At 37.1% G+C, this 16,399-nt stretch overlaps 1 long non-coding RNA gene across 1 annotated transcript in view; it reads left to right on the forward strand.

Annotated features, from left to right (window-relative positions):
* Positions 1-16,173, forward strand: part of LOC308341799 — a 93,740-nt gene extending 77,567 nt beyond the window's left edge. The window contains exons 4-5 of the long non-coding RNA XR_013966725.1: positions 4,784-5,050; positions 16,054-16,173. This is a non-coding gene — a long non-coding RNA (uncharacterized lncRNA). The remainder of the gene's footprint in view (positions 1-4,783; positions 5,051-16,053) is intronic.
* The last annotated feature ends 226 nt before the right edge of the window (positions 16,174-16,399 follow it).

Here is a 16,399-nt window from a genome sequence, read left to right on the forward strand (position 1 = left end):
GGTCTTTGTGGTCATATACAAATTTTAGGATTGTTTGTTTTAGCTCTCTGAAAAATGCTGGTGGTATTTTTATCAGGATTTTATTAAGTGTATAGATTATTTTGGGTATTATAGACAATTTAATAATGTTCTTGCAATAAATGAGCATAGAATGCTTGTATTTCTTTATGCCCTCTTCAATTTCTTTCATAAGTTTTCTATGGTTTTCAGAATAGAGATATTTTACTTCTTTAGTTAGATTTATCCCTAGGTATCTTATTGTTTTTGATGCAGTTGCAAATGGAACTGTTTCCTTGATTTCTTTTTCTGCTGCTTCGTTATTGGTGTATAAAAATGCAACAGATTTCTGCACATTGATTTTATATCCTTTGACCTTGCTGAATTCATATATGAGTTCTAACAATTTTTTGGTGGAGTCTTTCAGGTTCTCCACACAGGGTATTATGTCATCTGTAAATAGTGAAAGGTTGACTTCTTCCTTGCTGATTCAGATGCCTTTTATTTCTTTGTGTTGTCTGATTGCTGTGGCTAAGACTTCCAGTCCTATGTTAAATAGTAATGGTGAGAGTGGACATCCTTGTCTTGTTCCTGACCATAGGGGAAAAGCTCTCAGTTTTTCTCCATTGAAGATGATATTAGCTGAGGGTCTTTCATATATGGCCTTTATGATGTTGAGGTATGTTACATCTATCCCTACTTTGTTGAGGGTTTTTATCAGGAAAGGATGCTATATTTTTTCAAATGCTTTTTCTGCATCTATTGACAGGATCATATTGTCCTTATACTTTCTTTTATTAATATGGTGTATCACATTGATTGATTTGCAAATATTGAACCAGCCCAGCAGTCCAGGAATAAATTCCACTCAATCATGGTGAATAATTCTTTTAATGTACTATTGAATTAGATATTTGCTAGTATTTTATTGAGAATTTTTGCATCCATGTTCATCAGGAATATTGGCCTGTAATTCTCCTTGTTAGTGATATCTTTGGTTTTGTAATCAAGGTAATTTATCTGGCTTTGTAGAATGAGTTTGGAAGTTTTCCTTCCGTTTCTATTTTTTGGAACAGTTTGAGAAGAATTGGTATTAACTTTTCTTTAAATGTCTGGTAGAATTCTCTTGGGAAGCCATCTGGCCCAGGATTTTTGTTTGTTAGGAGATTTTTGATGACTGATTCAATTTCTTTGCTGGTTCAGAGTCTATTCAAATTTCCTATTACTTCTTGTTTCAGTTTTGGTAGTTTATAAGTTTCTAGGAATTTGTCCTTTTCCCTTCCAGGTTGCCCAGTTTGTTGGCATATGATTTTTCATTGTATTCTAATTGTTGTGTGTGGGTTTTTTTTTTTTTTTTTTTTTTGTGGTGTTGGTTGTGATCTCTCCCCTGTCATTTGTGATTTTATCTATTTAGGTCCTTTCTCTTTCTTTTTGATAAATCTGGCTAGGGGTTTATCAATTTCATTAATTCTTTTGGAGAACTAGGTCCATTGTACTGGTTTGTTTGTTTCTGTATCATTGATTTCTGTTCTAATCTTTAGTGTTTCTCTCCTGTTGCCTTTAGGCTTTATTTGCTGTTCCTTTTCTAGCTCCTTTAGGTGTAAGGTTAGGTTGTATGTTTGAGACTTTTCTTTCTTCTTGAGGTAGGTCTGTAGTGCAATATACTTCCCTCTTAGGACTGCTTTTGCTGCATTGCAAAGTTTTTGGGCTGTTGTGCTTTCATTTTTGCTTACTTCCATGTATTTTTTAAATTATTCTTTGATTTCTTGACTAATCCATTGATTCTTTCATAAGATGTTGTTTAATCTCCAGTATTTGATGTCTTTCTAAACTTTTTCTTATGGTTGACTTCTAGTTTCATAGTGTGGTCTGAAAATATGTATGGTATAGTCTCAGTCTTTTTATACTGGTTGCAGCCTGATTTGTGACCTAGTATGTGGTATATTCTGGAGAATGTCCCATGTGCATTTGAGAAGAACATATGTTCTGATGCTTTAGGATGAAATGTTCTGAATATATCTCTTAAGTCCATCCAGTCTAGTGTGTCATTCAAACCATTGTTTTCTTGATAATTTTCTGCTTGGATGATCTGCCCATTGTTATAAGTGGGCTGTTAAAGTTCCCTACTATTATTGTATTATCATTGATAAGTTTCTATATGTTTGTTATTAATTGATTTATCTATTTGGGTGCTCCCAAGTTGGGGGCATAAATATTTACAATTTTTAGATCTTCTTGATGGATGGACCACTATAGCATTATGTTATAATGCCCTTCTTCATTTCTTTTTTAAATTTTAATTTTTAATAATTTTTGAATTCATTTTTTGTTATTATGTTCAATTAGCCAACATATATGTGGGGGAATGGGGTAACAGGGTAATGGGGGAGGGCACATGCTGTGATGAGCACTGGGTGTTATACACAACTAATGAATCATTGAACCCTACATCAAAAACTAATGATGTATTGTATGTTGGCCTTTCTTCATTTCTTGTTACAGTCTTTGTATTAAAATCTATTTTATCTGCTCTTAGTATGGTTGCTCTGGCTTTCTTTTGATGTTCATTACCATGGCAGATTGTTTTCCAACCCTTCACTTTTGATCTGAAGGTGTCTTTAGGGCTAAAATGAATATCTTGTAGGCAGCATATAGATGGATCTTGTATTTTTTGTTTGATTTTGTTTTTTTAATCCATGCTGATAGTCTATGTTTTTTGATTGTCATATTTAGTCCATTTATATTCAGAGTGATTATTGAGAGAGATGAATTTAGTGCCATCATGTTACCTGTAGAGTTGGCGTTTCTGGTGATGTTCTCTGGTCCTTTTTAGTCTTTGCTGCTTTGGGTTTTTTTTTCTCCACTCAAAGAGTCCCTGTTAAAATTTCTTGCAGGGCTGGTTTAGTAGTCATGAACTCCTTTAGTTTTTGTTTTTTGTTTTCTTTGGAAAGCTCTTTATCTCTCTTTCTATTTTGAATGATAGCCTTGCTGGATAAAGAATTCTTGGGTGCATGGGGTGCCTGGGTGTCTCAGTGGGTTAGGCCTCTGCCTTCGGCTCAGGTCATGATCCCAGAGTCCTGGGATTGAGACCTGCATCGGGCTCTCTGCTCAGCAGGGAGCCTGCTTCCCCCCCTCTCTCTGCCTACTTATGATCTCAGTCAAATAAATAAATAAAATCTTTAAAAAAAAAAAGAATTCTTGGGTGCATATTTTTCCTATTCAGCATGTTGAATATTTCCTTCTACTTACTTCTGGTCTGCCAGGTCCCTGTGGACAGATCTGCTACAAACCTAATATGTCTTCACTTGTAGGTTAAGGATCTGTTTCCCCTTGCTATTTTCAGGATTCTTTCCTTGTCTGTGTATGTTGTGAATTTGACTATGCTATGCTTTGGTGATGGCCAGCTTTTGTGAATTTAATGGGAGTTTTCTGTGTTTTTTGGATTTTGATGTCTCTGTCCTTCCTCAGATTTGGAAAGTTTTCAGCTCTAATTTGTTAGAATAAACCTTTTGCCCCTTTATCTCTGTCTTCATCTTCTGGGATTCCTATGATACAAATGTTATTATGTTTTACTAAGTTGCTGAGTTCTCTAAGTCTACCTTTGTGGCTCATTACTTTTCTTTCCCTCTTCTTTTCAGCTTCCTTATTTTCGATAATTTTATCTTCTGTATCATTGATGCACTTCTCTGTTCTGTCCATCTTTGTTTTTATGGTCTTCATTTGTGTTTACATCTCAGTTATAGCATCTTTAATTTTGGCATAACAAGATTTTAGTTCTTTTATCTCTGTAGAAAGGGATTGTCTAGTGTCTTCTGTGCTTTTTTCAAGCCCAGCTAGTATCCTTATAATCATTGTTTTAAATTCTAGTTCAGATGCCTTATTTATGTCTGTATTGATTAAATGTTGGACTGTGAATTCAACCTCATATTCTTTCTTTTAGGGCGAATTTTCTCCATCTTGTCATTTTGTCCAGAAAAGAAAAGAAAAAAGAGAAAAAAGAACAACAAAAACAAAAACAAAAAAAAAGCAAAAGAGAAAAAAAAAAACAAGAAAAACAAAAACACAAAACAAGAAAACTAAAAAATAAAAACTAGACTCTGAGTATGTTTTGGTCTGCTTGTTAAAGGAATTTAGATCCCAAACTAAAAAAAAAAAAAAAATGAAAGTAGACAAAGAAATAAAAAATATATGGAAAGTCTATATGTATAAAAATTTAAAAAATTAATAATAAAAATTTTTTAAAAGGAATTGGAGAATATAAGAAAATAAATGAAAATGCAGTAAAAATAAAAGAAATAAAGAAGAAAAGTAAAATAAAAGTAGTAAGGATAATAATAATAAAGTAAAAGTGAAAAGGAAGCCTGATCCTATTTCCCCTAGATCTGAAGCTTTGCAGCACTCCATGATCAATAAACTTGGTGGGAGGTAGTTGTTTGCACTGGTCTTCTGGGGGAGAGTGGCCTGCTATAGGGATTCTCAGGCTGACTTGTTTCTCTGGAAACGCTTCTCCGGGCCCAGGGGGCGGGGCTTGGTGTAGGGCTGGGGTCTCCAGTAGGTGGCGCTGTTTTGCGGCCGGAAGGCTTTCAGCCCTGATGAGCGGGATGATGAGCTGCGCCCTGCTCTCTAGCCTTGGACCTGAAAGTTGGGACCCCCCTATCCTTCACGGAGCCCTCCCAGAAAAGCAACCAATCACCGTATTCGTTTCCCGGTTTCGGTTTGAACCCTGCCGGAGTCTGAGCCTTTTCTTCTCAGGCAAGTGACACAGTTTCAATGTTCCAAATTTCAGAGTCTCCAGAGGCGTGGACCGGCACTGTTCCTCCAGCGGAGGGTCTCCCCACGCGTGCCGCCGTGTCCCCGGAAGGCAGTCCCTCTACCCCGTCGCAGTTCGCAGTTTACGCCAGCACCAAGACCTGCTTTCTGCCAGCTTCCCGGCTTCCATGCCTGGGAACAGCGCAGCACCTTGGCTTTCCTTCTTGGACCCCCGGGATCCTCGGCGCACCCGGTCACTCCTCAGATTCCGTCCCTCTTCGCCATCTGAGCACTTCTAAGCCAGGTATGGCCCCGCCACAGCTAACTTAAAAGTTCAGATGTTGCACTCCACCGCTTCTGCTACTCTGCGGTAGCCTTCCTAAGCAGGCTCCCTCCCAGCCTCAGCATCTACAGGGGAACTTCCCCACGAGGCACTCATTTTAGGGTCAGCTCTCGATGGCCTGGAGGAATTCAGTCTCGTGGGTCATCCATGGTGCACTTCGCTTTGCAGTATAAACCCTTTTCTCCACCAAATCTTTTATCAGAGTAGCTAAGAAATGCCATGAATCGATGGGTTTGACTATCCCGCTCTTTGATTTTTTTTCCTAATAAGGTTCTGGTGAATATGTTAATACCTAGGAAAGTGGGAGGGAAGAATAAAAATGAAAGGCAATGGAGAGTCTGCACGGAGGGAGTAAGTTGAATGAACTTATGTTTTCTTGTCATCAAAAGTATCTCCAGTTTCTTTTTTGATGTTTCATGTTTCAGAAAATTTTTAAAAAATGGAAATGTCTTTTCATTATACTTTAGAAACTAAGGTTATTAAAGGACGTTTAACCCAGTATTTTGATTTATTTATCCTTAAGTTAAACATTCTATTTCTTTATTATTTTGAGTATCTATGAAGCATAGTCTTTCCCCTAAGGTATAGAAACATTTAATATACACTTTCCCATGTTTTTACTCATTGAAAATGGTTTATGCTGAATTTGGTGATTTATAAGTGGGTTCTGAAGTTTTGGCAAAACATAGTCATCTTGGCTTAGTTTATACTTGATACAGTAGCTTTTTAACTAGACTACTTGGGTGAGTAGAAAAAGTATCAGGTTTAACTTTTAATCCATTGTCCCATAGATTCTGCTTTTGAGGTTTCTTGTTTTTCACAGTGCTGTATGTCCCAAAAGTGCCTACTTTTAAATTTTGCAGAATACAGTTAAGTGGAGTGTAACTGATGGCTACAAGTTCTGCAGAATTTCAGAATCTAAGAACCACAATTTTCAAATGTCTAAATGCTACAACTCTTTAGATACAGACATCTGAATTTCTTTTCTTTTTTTGTATTGAATGGCAAAGTCAACATTACTATCCAGCTGTATTGTTTTCACTGTATGGTAACTGATGAAATGCTTCCATGCACCAAAGAACTACAATGCTGTAAAGTTTGAAGCCAAGTCACAATATGTGTAATCACAGGGTTAGAATGGAATAAGGCAACTCCATTATGTCCTGCAAATAAACACCCTTTGAAACTTTCAAATTCAGTACGTCTTCTGGTTAGCTAAGGGATCATATTGAGTTGAGTCAACGCCTAGGGTTGCTGGACTTGATTATATAATTGGTGTGTTTACATAGATTCTACTCCTTGCTGGTTGGATGATTTTGAATACCTTATGTAAACTCTTTGAGATTTAGTAATCTTATTTTCAAATTGTGGATAATATTACCGGCCTCACAGAATGAAATGAGATGATATATGTGAAGGTTTTATCACTCAGACAGGAATACAATAGATGAGCAACAAAGATTATTTTCTACACTTCCTTCCTTCAAGATTCATTAATACCTCTGCTATAATTTAGGTCAGAAAAAAATTAAATAAGATGAGTTAAAAATCTGTAAATTAGTAACACAATTGTGCATAAATATTTTGGATAAAAGCTTTGGAGGACAATGTTGATATTATTGGCTAAAGTGAGGCTTGGGAATTATCTCTGGGTTTTGTTAATTTAAATTATTTCTCCCTTCTACTTCTGTTGATAACTTGGAATTGATTATAATAACTGAATCACACAACTTAATATTAAGAAGCTTAAAAAGTCTATCTGACTCCTTATACCGGCTTACTCAATTGATTTGATATTAATTCAGAGATTATATCCTCTATGTAATTAATATACTGTTAGGGAATACAAGTCTAAAAGAAAAGTCAGTTTCAAATGTCAGAGCTCAAGCAAAGATTGAGCAAATAGTTTCAAAATATTTTATAGGGGACTTAGTTGCACAAAAATAAAACTTTTAAAATAAGCCATTGTTCAGCATGTCAGACAAGGTATTACATTTTATTTGTGCCTTAATAGCACATCCATCTAGATAAAAGGTTGTTTAAAAATCTTACAGAAAACTACAGGTGTCACTTTTCCTAATAAAAACTGCATTTTCCCTGTAGTTTATGCCTTTGATCCCTACAAACTCAGGAAAAATAAATGAAAATTTCTTTGCTTTCATTTGCAGTGATATGATGCACATTACTGACCTTCAGGAAACAATACCCACTGCCCCATTGGAGCTCTGCACCTCCTGGCACTTACTGTGGACTTGTTGCTTTCTGTGTGCTTATTTTCTACATTTGTTACTTAGAAAAATAGGTGACTAGAAGATAGAAACAATCATCAAATGGTAATGACCAGGAAACCAAACAATAGCATGAATATGTTGATCTGCGGGCTTGGTGACCTTTTGTGTTTGTTTAAACAGCTTGTTTTAATTAGTAATGGATATCGCTGACTCTTACGAGCGTTATTGACAATTGAAAACAGCACCTTATAAGCTGAGGAATTGGAGAAATTTAATATGAGTGTTTGAGTTTAGTTTCTTTAGGCGGTTGCTTTGTTCTTGTCATAATGCTTGAAGTTAATGGACAACTAAAATGGAAAACCTTCATGTGTCATACACTGAGTGAGGAGGACTGACAAAAAGCCATTAGTGTCCAGGGAAGAAAGACAAAGGCAGAAATTCTATCGTTTCCAGATGAGTCCTTATGATTCCCTGAACTCTTTATTAGCTTGACGGGCAAGAGGCAAGACTATTAATGCAAAGGTCAGATAGTGCAATTTTAGCCAGATTTTTTTCTTTCATTAAAACGGTAATAGGAAAGTATCTAGAATGCTAGTGTTATGGAATCTAAGAGATGATTCTCTTGAAAAACAGATTTAATGGCTTTGATGTTCTAAGTGACAATTTTACCTGTCCTACTAAAAGGAAAGAATATAACTTTTCTTACCATGGAAGATTAAGCAGTTACTAAAAGGAAAAGTTGGATTATGCTTATTTCTGGAGGTACTTTAAAAGACTTTAAAATAATTCTGAAAATCTGCAGTTTCTTCTCACTCTGAAATACAGTTACAATATTCCCTAATAAAACCTGATAAAAATGTCATTATTTTCAACCTGATGCACCATCAGGACCATCAACTTTGTTCTTGTCAAATTATTCTAATGTATATAGCAGAACCATCATCTTTCCTATATAAGATATTTTAAAGTAGCTCCAAAAATTACTTTTGTAGATTTTGAAAGCTATTTCTAATGTGACAGACATCTGTCCCTTGTTTTTTGCTCTGAACACAGAGTATGTTTCAGATAGGTGCTTGTGAGAGGTGCTGTTTTTTAATTTTTTTCCCATTAGTTGGTACTTGGTTAGAAATAATGGCAATGCTATTTTGTTAGAAAAGTCAGTCATCCTTTGGTACTGGCAACACTGAGACACTTTTTCACAAGTCTTGGATTTGTACTTGGCAACGTGTAGAATACCCTTCTTGACACTGACCATTCTTTGTCATGGAGGGATGCAAAGAGAGGGGAGACACACTGTGACCTGAAAAGTCATTTGGTCGTTAGAGGGCTGCTTGGTTGAGTTTTACTTTGACTTGATTTTCATTTCCTTTTGCCCAACAGTTTTACAGATGATGGTTATTGAAACTCTAGGTACACCTCCTCTTGTGTTATTTACTACACGGGGAAAAAAAAAAACAAACCTAAAAGAAAAACAAACAAGTCATTAAGCAAGCAGACAAAACCCCCTATCAGCTACTATGCCTTATCTTATAAAACACTGTTCACTTTTTTTTCTCTTTGGTTTATGTTGTGGACAAGTGGGATGCTAATATGTATATTCACTAAGATGAGGATTCACAATAGTACAGTGGAAATAGCACTGGATTGGTGGTCAGAACACCTAAGAATCATTTCTGGCTGGTCAGCTAATTAGCTTTGTGACCTTGGATAAGTAACTTAACTCTTCTGGATTCCCTATCTCATTGTGATATTGCCCCCAGGGGGACAAAATTGATTCAACGATTTTCACCTTGGGAGGATAGGGTCAAAAAAATCGTACTCCTTTTACATGTAAAGTATGGTTATACCCACACACACATGTGCACGTACATATATATATATACACAACACTTAACCTCACAAATGGCTAGATAGTAATGAACGTCTGTCTGTTTTAGCTATGATTTACTGTATCTTTTATAAATAAAGCTTATGTTTCCCTACTAACCCCTTTCAAGGACTTGAAAAGTGTATTTCAACCTTAAATATTAGTTATTGTATCTTCTTATGGAAAGATGTTCGGTATTCCCTTCAAAAATAAAACTTTAGTTTTCTCTGGTTTTAGCGAAGAGTATGCTTTTATGTAGAAAGAAAAGATCACTTGTAGTGGCATAAACTGTTAGTTGGTAACCAAAATCTGTTTCCCTTCTTTCTGAATACATGGCTATATTTTTGGTCTTTGCTGATAGAGGCACATGTGACTGATTTCTGGTCAATGAAACATTAAGTGGAACTACTCTGTTTCGAGGCCCAACTGATCAAAAACTCTGAGATAGCTTCCTCCATGTTTTCTCCCATTTCAGCTAAATGGAATGACAGTCCTTAGAACTGCCATGGAAGTCGCTAGAATCCTGAATTCCTTAATGACTACATAGCTTGTTCCTGACAAATGGGCTGATTAAGATTCATCCATTAGTATGCTAGTATGTGCATATTATGTATAGTATATACAATCTACTCTTCTATATATTTGAGTTTGATCTGTGGACAACTAGAACATTTGTATATCTGTGCCAACATGTGCTATTATTGTATCTAATAAAGATCTTGATCCTCTCTACCTGCTCTGTCTGATGTAGTAGCCATTATTTATCACGTATGGCTATTTAACTTTAAATTAGTTTCATATTTTAATTTAAAAAATTAAATTTTAAATTAACTTAAATTAATTTTAAAATTTAAATTAAAACTTTCATTTTCATTTAAGTGCTCATTCGCCGCAGGTGGCTAGTGGCCACCATATTGGGCAGGGCAGATATAGACCTTTTCCACCATCACAGAAAATTCTGATGGATAGCACTGAGCTGTATTGTTGAGGCTTGATGCTTGAGCAGGCATGTATGCATGCTTGCATGCACACGCACATGCGTACACGCGTGTATGCATATATTCAGGGAAGGGACACAGAATGGATCCAGATACGTGAGTTGTGTTGTGACTCTTCACAATATCTTTTCTAGTGTAGACCAAACAACGTGTTAGTTTGAAGAGAAATTATGGAAGTTCGGGGGAGTGGTGAGCACTTTTCCGCAGAAGATAAAGGTTAAGGGTGGAGCGGACCCAAGTAACTACAAGGTGTCTAGAGACTTTTTTCCTCTCCTTAAGTTGTCTCCCTCATTTCATTCTCTAAAAATTAAAAACTACCCCACAGGTAAGCATTTGGCTGCTTGAGGAGATTATCGATCAGTGAGAAAGACATTGTCGCTCATCAGTAAAATGATTCCTATCTTCCAAATAGGATTTCACCTTTCCCTCAAGACTGTCATGGTGCTTCCCTCTCAGGTAGAGGAAAAGTAGAGAAGAGTTTAGGAAATTTTGTCTGATGTAGTGGCTCTTAAGTTTGGGGTGGGAACATGACCCACCAAGGTGAAAAATTGTCCTACATGATTCTATACTCTGTCTTCCTTTGCCCTGTCACCCTGATTGTTGCCGTTCGAGTTATGAGTCAAGGATCAGTGGAATTTTATACCGTGTTACTCAGTAATGGGCCACAGGTCCTTAGACAAGGCTAGCCTGCAGGAATCTCAGAATAATGATGCCTTTTCTGGTTTTCATCATGGTCTGTAGAGTTTCACCTAACCTAGAAAAATAGAAAAAGAAGATGAGAGTGTATGTCCAAGTTACATGGACTTTTCAAATAACCGAAGCAACGTAGGATTTCTTTTCCATTTACGTTAATTCTCGGCTTTATTTCCAGGGGTTGGCAACTCACACACAAAATACAGAACAGTTGATTTAGTTCCCTTCCACCCTACACTGCAGTAATTAGGACTATATAAAACTTTTAGGTGTCTAGATAGCCGGCAGTTTTCTAGTGATATAAAATCAGTGCCTAGTGTTTTACAGGACCTACATATTATATAACTGTCAGGAAAACAAGAATCTAAACTTTTTCTTCTTAGGTTATTTACTGACTTAGGAGACCTAGCTGTCAGTAAGTAGGTATGAAAATGAACGTCTAGGAATTATAAAACTCACACACAGAAGTCATGATTTGGCTTTTCCTCAGGCTTTATCTGCTGACTTAAAAGAAAGCCTCTCTCCTCCTATGGAATGACATGAATATGAAATCAAGGGGCAGGGTCTGGTACCTTTAAATTCACACCAGAGCTTTCCACAAGGCAGTCTAAAAGCTCATTTATTTTTGTTCTTATTTTTTCCTGAGAAAACTGACAAGCCCTTTGGAGGTCCCTGCTGCTAGAATCTCTACCTAATGTAGGCTATGGGGCCCAATTCAATGATTCTTGAAAGGTTTTCAAACTGGTTTTTAAGGAGCTAGTAGTCCACTTTGTAATAGGAAGAAGCATCTGACATTTAGAATCCTGCCCCCCAACGTGCAAACAATAGAAGAAGAAAAGCCGTGCCCTTGCTTGGGCTTCTGCTGTGCTAATTACAGAAATGTAAAGCCCAGCTGTGGTCAGACTAGCTCATCAAGGAGTGATGTGTTAGACCAAGAAAGCAAAAGAAGGACTGAAATGTTTTTCATTCTTATTCCTTGCATATTGTCTGTTAGAGCATTCAGCTCTGCTTAATTATAAACTATTTCCTTTTCCGTTTATAAACACATTCTTTTCCCCTGCATTTAATGTGAATAAAGTTGCTTCTAGACTAGGGTATGGCCATGAGGTTGGAGCTCAAAGATTTCTTTCACATATCTATATGCAAATTCATATCAGTCTGTAAACCCTGTCTGTTTAAAAATGAAAGGTGCTTGTCCCTTGTTCCAAATCCTCAACAGCCCTCCTCTGCCCTCTAACAAATAAAATTAACCAAACCAAACCAAAGGGAACAAACAAGCAAATTTTAACTTTCCGAAGAAATTTTATTTCAGTTCAACTAGAGAACTGAATATAATTTAAATATATTTTGTTTCTCCTTTTTTATTTTTTTTTTTTTTGTGCTTGCTTTTCCTGAGAGACTATGTCCAGATTTGAACTATAAGCATACTATGCTATAGTTACAGTCTTGTTTCCTGTTAGTATGAGAAGACAGAGAAAAGGCAGACTAGAGTGGCATTGGTAAGTATATGGTGGCAATGCAAACATTTTGGATTGACTAAAAATTTTACCAGACTCTAAAATATTGCAAAGTGTTTAGAAAATGGTTTTAATGCTTCTGTTTGCATTTTTCGTTTAGAAAGTTCAAGTCATTTGTACAGTGGAACTTGATTATAATGTTGTTATATTATTGTCTGGGAAGGACAGTATTAATGTTGCAGGTTTTTGTATCATAGGTGTATAGGCTGCACATTACTAAATAATGATGATGTTGATAATAATAATAATAGCAGATATGAATTGAAATTGTTCTAAATGCTTTAAATGGCAAGATAAAATCTCAGTTACTTACGAAGAAGTGATTATCACCATACATGGCTTTGCAGGTGGTACACCACATAAGCTATAGGAAGTATCATTCACTTTGGTGGTTGATGACATTTGTATATATATACATGCATATATATATATATATTTATATATATATACACACGTATATGTGCATATATATATTATATATATGACAACTTTCTGGCAGTGAAGTACCTTAAGAAAAGAGTAGTTTTTTCTTTTTCCTTTTTTAAATAAGGATTTTTATTCATTTATTTGACAGAGAGAGACACAAGGAAAGAGGCAACACAAGCAGGGGAGTAGGAGAAGGAGAAGCAGGCTTCCTGCCCGAGCAGGGAGCCCGATGCAGGGCTCCATCCCACTGGGATCATGACCTGAGCTGAAGACAGATGCTTAACAACTGAGCCACCCAGGCGCTCCAGGAGTACCTTTTTCTAAAGGGCCCAGTGGGTTTGGAGTAGGGCTAGAGGTGGGTGCTTTTAGAGAAGCGAAGCAACCTGTGTGCAGTCACATAACTAATGAGTTATAGATATTCACATTTCACTGGTTGACTCCATATTCTTTACTCCTAATTATGGTTTGCTGATTTGACATGGAGTACCCTTGAGTTCAAGAGGAGAAGAATATCATATAATAGAGTTTTATTGTCTTTGTGAGCTTCTGAAAAACCTCTGGCACGAGACCTCTGAAGAGCTGCCTGTAGAAAATACATCTGAAGAATATGTCCTCCTTTAGCTAAAGTATTTATTGGGAATCATTGTTCATTTGTTAGATCTGTGGTCTGTAACTGGTGGTCAGTATAGTACTAATAGAGCGCCAGATTTATCCAGGTGGACTTTAGGGTTTTTATAACAGTTACAGAAATTTGAAAGGCTATGGCACCATTAAATACAAAACTGAATACACTTTTAAAATGTTTTAATATTGCTCAGAGGGGGACCCAAGGTTTGTGAGAAATTAACTGATATATACAAAATGGAAAATACTGAGACAGTGGCAGGAAGGGGATGTTGTGGGGTCCTCTGTTGTCTTCCTTATTTGCAAAGCTTGGTTTACCCAGTTGGCTAAGACTTTTTGAGTTTTAGGAAATAAGATTTCTGAGAAGTAACAACTGATGTTAGCACAGGGGGGTGGGGTTAAATTGGGGGAACAGTAAGCTCTTGGACACCAGAAGGACAATTTAAGGTCACTAAACAGGCTGTGGCTCATAGGGAAAACTAGACTGGTGTCACAATCTGAGTTTTCTCTTCCCCTGAAATGTGCCTCATGAAGAGGAAACCTCCCAATTCTTATTGTATAAGATGAATTCACTATTTTAAATGAGTGTATTCTAGTCAACAAACAGGTAGTGAGTGCCGTGAATGTTCACAGCACTGTGCTACTCTGGGGGACACAAGGATATACAATAGTAGTCATCAGTATTTGTAGAATGCTCTAGAATGTACACATTTATTTCTCAGACATTGTCTCATTTTAAACCTTAGGGAGTAGCTATATGGCTATCCTCATCTAGAGAGGAGAAAACCAAGCCTCAGAGACTTGCCTGCAAGTTCCAGTACACAAAAAGTGTCATATATGAAATTCAACCTCAAGTCTTCCAACTTTGGAATCCATCTTATTTCCATTACACTAGATTCCCTGCCCTAAACAACTTTGCAGTTTAGAGGGAGAGAAACATACGGAGCCACAAATCTGGCAAGAGTACAACTGAAAACTCAAATGTGATAGCATGGTTTACCAAAATGTTATAAACACTGGATTATAGTCCAGAACTGGGCTATAGATTCTCATAGTGTAGCCTTTACATTTTAGGAGCAGTGTATTTTGCCTTTTAGAAGTCTGAGTCCTGTTTTTCTGAGTATGTTTTTAGAAGCCATAGTATCTTAGTTCTATATACTTGGGAATTACACCTCTTCTTCTTTTTCAGGAATAGACAGCTTTCCACTCAACATTATAGTGCTTAAAAGAAGCCTGCATTAAATTTCTTTTGACCTCTATTTCCATGGATCCTGTCACTGGTAGCATATTAGATATTTTTGCCTGTCTGCAGTTTGATACAAGTTTCATCAATGGTCCTACTAAATAGATAGAGCCCATTAAATAAGGTATAATTGAGATATGTAAACTCATAAAAATGAACAGTCCTCTGGGGACCAGTGACAATAAACTCTTAAGTTTGAGAGGAGGTTCTTAACAGTTATCTATCAAGGCTGTTCTGATTCAAATATGATAAGCACTATAGTGGTAAAGATTTAAGCAATTTCATCTCCAAACAGAGACTGAAATTACTTGAGCTGGTAGAATTCCATAACCCACCTGCAGCTTTTGAGAGGTTGAAAAACATTTTTTTGCAGATACTTTTTTTTCAATGAAGTTTTTATGAGCATTTCCTACCTTTACTCTCTGTGATACACTACAAATCAGTATAACTTGTTTTTTACTATTTCCAAAATCAGCAATGTTTTTTTTTTTTTTTTAAGATTATTTATTTGAGTGAGAGAGCATAAGTGTGCAAGTTGGGGGGAGAGCAGAGGGAGAGAATCTCTAGCAGAGTCCCTGCTGAACATGGAGCCCTACAAGGCCTGGATGGGGTGTGGGTGGAGGGCTGGGTGGGCCTTGATCTCTTGAGCCATGAGATCATGACCTGAGCTGAAACCAAGAGATGGACCCTTAACTGACTGAGCCACCCAGGTGACCCCAAATCAGCAATTTTTCTTAATTAACATGTCATTTGTTGGAGAAGAAGGATGAATGAGAAAATCTGAATTTGTAATACAACACTTGGATAGCTTTTTCTTTTTTTTTTTTTTTTAAGATTTTATTTATTTATGTGACAGAGAGAAATCACAAGTAGGCAGAGAGGCAGGCAGAGAGAGAGAGGAGGAAGCAGGCTCCCTGGCAAGCAGAGAGCCTGATGAGGGACTTGATCCCAGGACCCTGAGATCATGACCCGAGCCGAAGGCAGAGGCTTAACCCACTGAGCCACCCAGGTGCCCGGATAGCTTTTTCTTAATCGTGTTTGTGATTTCCTATCAGTAGGATGCTCATGTAAAAAAGTACTTAAGAATGGAAAAGAGAATAAATTGTGGCTGTGTATAAAAATCGTTGGGGAAGCAGTCATCATATGACCTGTTACACACCTGGGGATTGCCCTGTCAGTGCCCTGGGCCTGGACTATTCCCTAATATGGAAGCTGGGTACCAAGCCATTGTTTGGCCCCAGATTCTTCTTCCTTATTAGGAGAAACCTTTCCCTGTCCCGAACGCGCAGTGAATTTCTTGTATTGCTTATTAAGTGTCTGTCATGTGGCACCTGGCCAACCCTATTCTTCTCTACTCTTCTGCAGCCCGAGAGGAGTATATGTGCAGTCATCGCCCTGCATAGGCTGTTGGGAGAGACCCCTTGGCCATGAGAAACTGACTTACAGTGCAGACACTGATCTTGCTGTGTCTCTTCCTCTTTTGGTGAGTAAAGCATTTTTTTCTGACTGGTGTCTTGTGTGTTGAGTTCTTCCCTGGGAGCTCTGAACCTATAGAAGATTGCAGTGGGCCAGTGTCCGTGGGTTCCTGTTTCTGGTGTTGGTTTTGCCACGGTCTTTGCCATCCTTCAAGCAGTGGGAACCCTCACCTGAGATTGGTAGCTTGGGTCACCCTATTTGACAAAAATGAAACCTAGTTTTCTTTTTTTATTAA

This window comes from Martes martes, assembly GCF_963455335.1.
Source record: "Martes martes genome assembly, chromosome: 4".
NCBI lineage: Eukaryota > Metazoa > Chordata > Mammalia > Carnivora > Mustelidae > Martes > Martes martes.